This window comes from Anas platyrhynchos, chromosome 3 (assembly GCF_047663525.1).
Source record: "Anas platyrhynchos isolate ZD024472 breed Pekin duck chromosome 3, IASCAAS_PekinDuck_T2T, whole genome shotgun sequence".
NCBI lineage: Eukaryota > Metazoa > Chordata > Aves > Anseriformes > Anatidae > Anas > Anas platyrhynchos.
In genome coordinates, this window is record NC_092589.1 from 71,485,192 (window position 1) to 71,493,174 (window position 7,983).

The 7,983-nt window shown below is 34.6% G+C and overlaps 1 long non-coding RNA gene across 1 annotated transcript in view; it reads left to right on the plus strand.

Moving 5' to 3' along the window:
* LOC119716665 (uncharacterized) overlaps positions 1-5,212 on the plus strand; it is a 28,029-nt gene extending 22,817 nt beyond the window's left edge. The window contains exons 2-3 of the long non-coding RNA XR_005265050.2: positions 2,500-2,616; positions 4,613-5,212. This is a non-coding gene — a long non-coding RNA (uncharacterized lncRNA). The remainder of the gene's footprint in view (positions 1-2,499; positions 2,617-4,612) is intronic.
* Positions 5,213-7,983: the final 2,771 nt, after the last annotated feature.

Below are 7,983 nucleotides of genomic sequence, written 5' to 3' on the forward strand. Positions count from 1 at the left end.
AGGTACAGAGCATTTTGAATTTTGATATTAGAATTATGCCGTGGTAGTATGTAATAAAGATGTCATAATCAAGACTTGAGGAAGCGTTAATGAGTCTGTTCTCAGCACAATTGCCACAAGCAATCATGAATTCTCAGCATTTTCAAAAAAAATACTTTTTAAGTACGACACAAAGTCCAGCCATACCACTGAAATATTTCATTTTGATTTGAGTGGTTATTGTCCATACTCAGGTAGATAATAATTTAGGAAATACTAAAAATAATAATAATAAAATAAAATAAATCAAATAAAAACTCTTTTAAAACAAGATGTTATAGATTTTCTATGTCTTGATGATAATTGGCTGCCCAAAACTGTTAGCATAATACCATGAAACTTTTGCTAACCACTATCACTGCTCTTATCATTTCTGAAAACTTGGTGCATTTTCCTTTCTTCTTTACAAAATATTTCTGATAATTAAATCCAGAAGACTAGGAAGCATTTCATGTTTGTTTAATCAGGCTTTTTTTTTTTTTTTTTTTTTTTTATGACATTCAGCTATGAATTCAACAAAGAATTCAACAATAATTTTGTATTTGTAACATCAAAGCATTCAACAATAACTTTGTGTTTGTGACATCAAAAAAAAAAACACACCCCATAAGGCTGTGGCTTAGATATTAGCTCAGTCAGAAGACAGTCTTCTTTTGACACACCAAATTGCTGGAATTTTTTCACATTATGATAAAACAAGATGATTTCAATATTGCAACACTAGATGTCATCACATCATGGTACAACATGGTGAAGTGATATTTAAACTCTTACCAGAGTAAGGATGAGTGAGTAATTCAAAACTAATAACTTATTCACTGTTTTTGTTGTTGTTGTTATTTTTGTCCAAAAATAGTCTGCCAGTTTCTTCATGTTTTGTAACCTATCACATAATTATGAACTGTTCATTGTAAACTTCAAAATTCAGTTATGGATTAAAGAGTGTTACTTCTGTTTCTAATTTATTTAACAATAGAATAAACTGGTGAACAATAAAGACAAATGAAAATCAAAGCAAACAGAAATGGAAGTCTGCTACTAAATTAAAATTTCCAGTGTAATTTTAGTTTCCATTTAAAAATATTTCAAATAAATATTAATATACATTTATATTAATTTATGCTAGTTATTTGGCTTTCTGTAAAATACTATTTAAAACAGAGGTAACAAATTTCCTTGAAATCAATTTCTACCAGTATACCAGTACAGTAAAAAAAAAAAAAAAAAAAAAAAAAAAAAGTAGATTTTGATCTATGAATAATGAATTCCTAAGAATTATCATCCTATCATCCTTCAGGTTTGCACTTTTCAGTACAACTGAATTCCATAACTTATGCATTCCTGCATACATGCTCATGTGACTTTGTTAGAAATGACCTTGTTTATGCTGGACCTTAACTGAGCCTTCTATCAAGCTGCTGAAAATTCAGGTCTCTTCTCTTAAGTTTTATTACATGATAATGTGAAAAATGTAGTGCCTTTTGTAAATTATTTCTGAGGATGAGCTCAGGTCGTACTGCTGATCTGCAATCCCTAGAACAGCATTTAGCAGCTGCTTTCTTCAGCTGTGCTAATTTTGTACATTTTGGTCTAGAAAATAGGATGCCGCTTTCTGGTGCTCAGTCTGCTTAATAATAGTCGAATAATTATTATTTTAAAATCCTCTCCCACTCAGAAACATACTTTCCTGTGCTTTGAAGGCACGGGAAATCTCCAGAGATTTTCAGCTACCTTTCCTCTCTTCACACTTTCCTTCTCTTCTCTACCACTTCATGTTCTTGCATAGGGAACTAAAAAGGGAAAATTCTTAGTTCCATAAATTCAGGTAAATCCATTGAAAAGAGATTTTAATCCCAAGAAATCAAATAGTGAAAAGAACATTTACAAAATTATTGCAGCATTTACTTTAAAGGCAACTATATGTGCTTCCTTTCCATTTAATAACACAAACATTACAGATCAAGGCTTATCCCATACTTTTATAATTTTAGCCTGATTTGCACCAAATTATGTTCTGCATGACAGACTGAAAAACAGTCTCAGTCTAGACCAGACCTTGGTTGGGGTGCTTTCCAGGTAGGCCCCTGATTTCTTGGATGACTTGTCTACCAACACCTCTTTCTCTGTTTTAAAAGAAAAATGAAATTAACCTTCTCAAATGCAGATGCCGGAAAAACAAAACAAAACAAAACAAACAAACAAACAAATAAAACACAGACAAAACAGAGATTTTGAATGCCTTCTTCACGTCTGTCTTCAACATCAATGATGGGTTCTAGAACCCCTGGAGCCCTGAGTTAGAGGACCACGACTGTGGTAACAATAAACTCCCAGCCAACCCCAAACTTGTGTGGGATTTGCTGCTCCACCTGAATGCATGCAAGTCTATGTTGCCCAACAGTATTCAGCCCAAGGTACTCAGAGAACTGTCTGATGCAAGACTTTTCAATTATTTTTCAGTGGTCTTGGGAATCTGGAGAGGTCCCAGTTGACTGGAAGCTGGCAAACATTGTTCTAATTTTCAAGAAGGTCAAGAAAGAAGACTCTGGTAATTACAAGCCTGCACTTCAGTGCCTGGTAAAATTATGGGGATTATTCTGGGAGTTATTGAAAAACATTTGAAGAACAATAAGGTCATTGGTCACAGCCAAGACAGGTTCACAAGGAGAAAGTCCTGTTTAACAAACTTAATTTCCTTTTATGACAAGGTCACCCACCTAGTTGACCCAGTTGATGTAATCTTTTTGGATTTCAGAAAAGCTTTCAATACTGTTTCTTACAATAGCCTTCTGGACAAAATGTCTAGTATACAGATAGACAAATAAATATTACAATGGATAAACAATTAGATGGTTTATTGGGCTCAAAGAGTTATAGTAAATGGGTTGGCAGCCAGTCTCTAGCGGGGTTCCCCAGAGCTCCATTTATGTTTTCATAAATTACTTAGGTGCAGGATTCAAATGCATACTAAATAAGTTTGCAGACTAAATTGGGAAGAGCTGTTGGCTCTCCAAGAGGTTAGGCTTGTCAAAGAGTTCTTGACAAATTAGCAGGATGGACAATCAGCAACTTCATGACATTTAACAAGTGTTGTATTCTGCACCTGGGATAGGGCAACCCCATCTATGCAACATATAGATGGGGGGATGAGAGGTTGGAGAGCAGCCCTGTGGAAATGACTTGGGGAGTTCTGGTTGACTGCAAGTTGAATATGTGTCAACAGTGTGCCCTGGCAACTAAAAGGGCAAACTGTACCCTGGGGTGCATCGAGCATGGTATTGCTAGGTGGTCAAGGGAAGGGATTGTCCTGCTCTACCCCACACTGTTGTAGCCTCAGCTCGTACTGGGTACAGTATTGGGCATCACAATATAAGGACAAAAAGCTACTAGAGCACATCCAAAAAAGGGTTATGAAGATCTAGATCTAGATCTAGAAAGATCTAGAAGACAAGACATATGAGGATTGGCTGAAGTCACTTCGTTCAGCCCTGAGAAGAGCAGACTGAGGGGAGGCCTCATGGCGGCCTGCAGCTCCCTCACAAGGTGAGTGGAGGGGCAGGCACTGAGCTCTGCTCTCTGGTGACAGTGACAGGTCTCAAGGGACTGACATTGAGCTGTGACAGGGAAGAGTCAGGCTGGATATTAGGAAAAGATTCTTCAGTGAGAGGGTGGTATGTCACTGAAACAGGCTCCCCAGGTCACTGGTCATGGCAGAGAGCCTGCTGGAGTTCAAAAAGCATTTGGACAATGCTCTCAGACATATGGTCTGATTTTTGGGTAGTGCTCTGTGGAGCTGTGAGTTGGACTTGATGATCCTTGTGGGTACCTTCCAACTCAGGATATTATATGATTCTATGAAATTCAGATTATGAATCTTAGTCTCAGTCAGGGAAGACTTCAGGGAAGGCTTTCTCTTCTACTTTGTAAATATTCAGAAAAACTTGCAGCAGAAGCTAAGGTGAAGTATATGCTTAATGCTATCATTCCATTATTATCAATAGAGAAATGGGAATATACAACTGAGAAAGTTCACTGCCTTTTTCTAACAACATCTCCTATCCAGTCAGAAGACAAGATAAAAAAGAATCTGCTTAATTATTTTTAGCAAGCAATATATTCCTTTATACTTTCATAAAATTTCAATTAAAGGAATATATTTTTACTAATTCACCTAGTACTGAAAGTCACTTAATAAACATTTTATTCAAAAAATGAATAGAGAAACTATGCTAGATGCTTGATGTTTTCACGTTTTGTCACCTGATTGCCTAAAACCTTTAGATTTGTTATTCCAGTAACCGTTTATGAAGCTGCATATAAATAATGTATTTAAAGTGTTACAATTTCAGGAATTCAAAAACATGCTATTTATGGCTCTTCAAGATACAAACCTTTATTCCCAGTCAACACAGAGGAGAATAATTGTCTTTATGGTCATCAGGTATAGAAGGTAGTTCTCTCACTACTGCTCTAAAAAGAGAAGAAAACCATTTTATCAGCCTGAAATTTATAGTTTACTGCAATAACAATTTGTAACTATCTGCCATTAAACTCTTCTTCTTATGTCTTTGAGCATTGACAGATTTTTGGAAAACTGGATGACAGTCATATGAATTCTTAAAATAGTAGCTGAAGGATGAGAAAAAATATAGAGCCCAATCCTGCCATGGAAACTGTGTGGGTGCAAGGCTATTACAACTCGTCTCTGTCTGCAAGACACTAACACTGGAAGAAAGGAGAAAAGAATCAATTCACAGAAAGAATTTCTTATTCATGATAAAATTTAGAATGATAGCCAGTTTTTGTAGGAACGTTATGTTGGAAATATGGGAGAATACCTTCATAAGTGTTTCTGCGCATACTGTTATTGTATGTACAGACTTAGCCCTCCAGGAGTTTCCAGTTTGATTGCACTTCATGCACTGTTTCAACTTTACAGCTATCATTTTAGTCAAGCAGAAAAATCCTTGTATTGAGTATTTAACTATTTAATATTACAATATTGAAATATCATAAAATATTCCTATAATGATTGTTTCATCTGCTTTCTTACAGGGAATTTAGCTGATGACAAATTTATAGATGCAGTTGTGTTGAATTTATTTCTATTATTTAATAAACATCTGCTGATGGGTTTTGATTTCACTTATGAGTCTTTTACCTTTAAAGAGCTGAGATCATATATGGCTCCTGTCATTTGCCAGTGAAAGGAGTGTGAAGAGGATGGTGTTACTAAAGGCCAGAAAACAGATTTCTGAGAGCCATTACTTATATGCATATAAGGGCTACAGTTGTTGTAATTCTGTATGGAATCAGACATGGGGTTAAAAGCACTATGGAACATAGTTTTGAATGCAGTGAACAAGAGTTGACATCAGTGTTGCCATATTTTTGTTAAGTTTCTGTGAAATAATAGAAGCTGAATTATTTAGTTGTTTATATATGAAAGGAAAGATCTTTTGATTCAGAACTGCTAGTTTTTCTCTTAGAGCTAATCTATAAATGAAAACTATTTTCTTGCAATACATTTTTGAAAAAAAAAAAAGACCATATTTCATCTTCTAGATAAATTTTAAATTGATTTTAATTATTATTTTGTGGATTTAGTTATTAATATACTGTTGTTAATATTAGTATGTTTAATATACTAATTAAAGATATATTAATATACTGTTATCCAAGTGCTTTTATTCTACAAGCTTTTAACACATACATTTGTGTTTTAATCTTGGGAATAAGATGCATAACCTTTTCAAGACTTGCTATACAGCTTGCTGTCCAGGAGAAAAAAGGGCACCATGTATACATATGTAAGGCACACATATGTAAGGTAAACAATAGTAATTGTATTGCATGAAGTAATTTTATATTTTACTGTGCTATTAATCCATCTTTTTACAGACAACAAGCCAAAATTCATTCTTTTACTTATTTCCACTGTGGTAATGGAATCTAGCCCACCCTAATTTAGCCCACATTAGAAACAGGTCATCATAATTTTCCTCATTTCATTCTCTGGAAAACCTTTCATTACCTGCCTGAGAGTTACTGTATAGCTCCTTTCACTGATAGGTTTCCACACATGCTCTACAAATAATGTGCGATGATATGATCTAGGACAAGAAAACCATTATTACCCAACTATTTAAGAGTGTTTAGTAGCATTTTTGCTCTTCCTTTCTGAGAATATAAGTAAAATTCTTCTTTGCTACAAAGAGTCAGCTATTACTCAAGGGGAAAGAAGATCCAGGTTAAACAGGGCAGCTTTAAACTTTAGCATTCCATTGAAGACATGATAGGTGGACAACTTGCCCTATAATATTCCTTCTTATACTGCTCATAGGATTTGAACTCAATAGAGATAAAGAAATAAAATAAATTATATAATTCAAAAATCTGAGTAAATAGCATGTAGAAAAATTAAGATGTAGCCTTATGTAAATAGCAAACAGAATAACTTCCTCAGGCATATTCAGAACTATGTAAAACCTCCAAGAGTAGCATACAGAAAACCTAGATAAAATATAAAATATTTTATCCTCTCTAAAATATAGAAGGGAAAACAAACAAACAAACAAAACAACAAACAAACAAACAAACAAACACAATGAACACCACCAAAGATGATTGACCTAAATTGCAAGAAGATAGTGTTGATTTCTCATTGACCTTTCTCCAAGAGGAGCTAAGAAGAAAGGAAAAAAGATAAGATTTCTGCAGCTCTCATATTAGTGGTGTGTGAATGTAGTGGTAGTGGCTGTAGCAGTAAATAACTTACCTTGCTACAATGAACACAAAATGAATCCTGTTCTGCACTGTGGAAAAGAATAAATAAGCAGGTTAAATATACAACAGAATGCAATAACGATATTGAAATGAAAGACATTAACACTGATTTCTCATAAGGACAAAACTGAATGTTCCATACTTTCTTCCTTCTTTTCCTCTTCTTTACGTTCCCTATTTGTTTTTGTTATAAATGTCAGACAGATAGTTATTTAAATATCTTGAGATTCTGGGATGGCAGAAGTCCTAACACTAAAATAAATATAATCCTTAATGGGAATATTCTTCATTTTTTCTTCTATGATAAAAAGAAAATAAAAAATGTTCAGGCCTACTATTGTATCTCTAGTCAAGGTTGATATGAGCAATATGTGTAGATTTATACAAAAAGTAAGTGATTTATAAAGAAAATGAGAATAAGTCTCATGAGGAAAGTGTGGTTCACCACCTTTTGGGTGTCATTGGTGAGAAGTGGGTATATTTTTAGTCAATGTTGTATAGTAAGTATGAAATCTGAGAGCGTGCCTCAGTCAAACTCCATGTTCCGTGTCTCATTTTCTGTTTCTTGCTTCTTAAACATTTTCCTTCTGCCTCTCACTCTCAGGGTTGTTTTGTGGCTAATGGAATAGATTCAGTAAACTCCGAGTCTGATATAATCATGCTGTGCTTGTTCCATAGATTCTTCATGTTTACATCTAGATCAGCTGTCTGATGGTGTAGCAATAAAGACATCAACTCACACTGAAAGTTCCTGCTAAGTTAATGAGACTAAGTTAAAAAAAAAAAAAAAAAAAAAAAAAAAAAAAAAAAAGGACATCAGCAGCTAGAAGTGGTTTTGTCTTTCCCTTTGCCCAATAATATTAAGGAGCAGTTTCTGAACTCTGTGGGAGCTTACACTATAAAGCAGCACCTTGCACAGCTCGTACAGAGCCATGTTGTCTGTTGATGTAATCACCATGCCGGAACTAATTAAGGTCAGAATGACATTTTCTATGTAAGACAACTGCAAAGTTCCATACAGAAGACCAAACTACAACTGATCAGAAAACCTCTTGGCCTAAATGTCTTTTCATACACAAGGACAGACCTGTCCCACTTTTCTGAAGCATAGGAAATGCATTTTTTCCTTCCAGCTCTGAGAAAAGAAATTAGAACAAT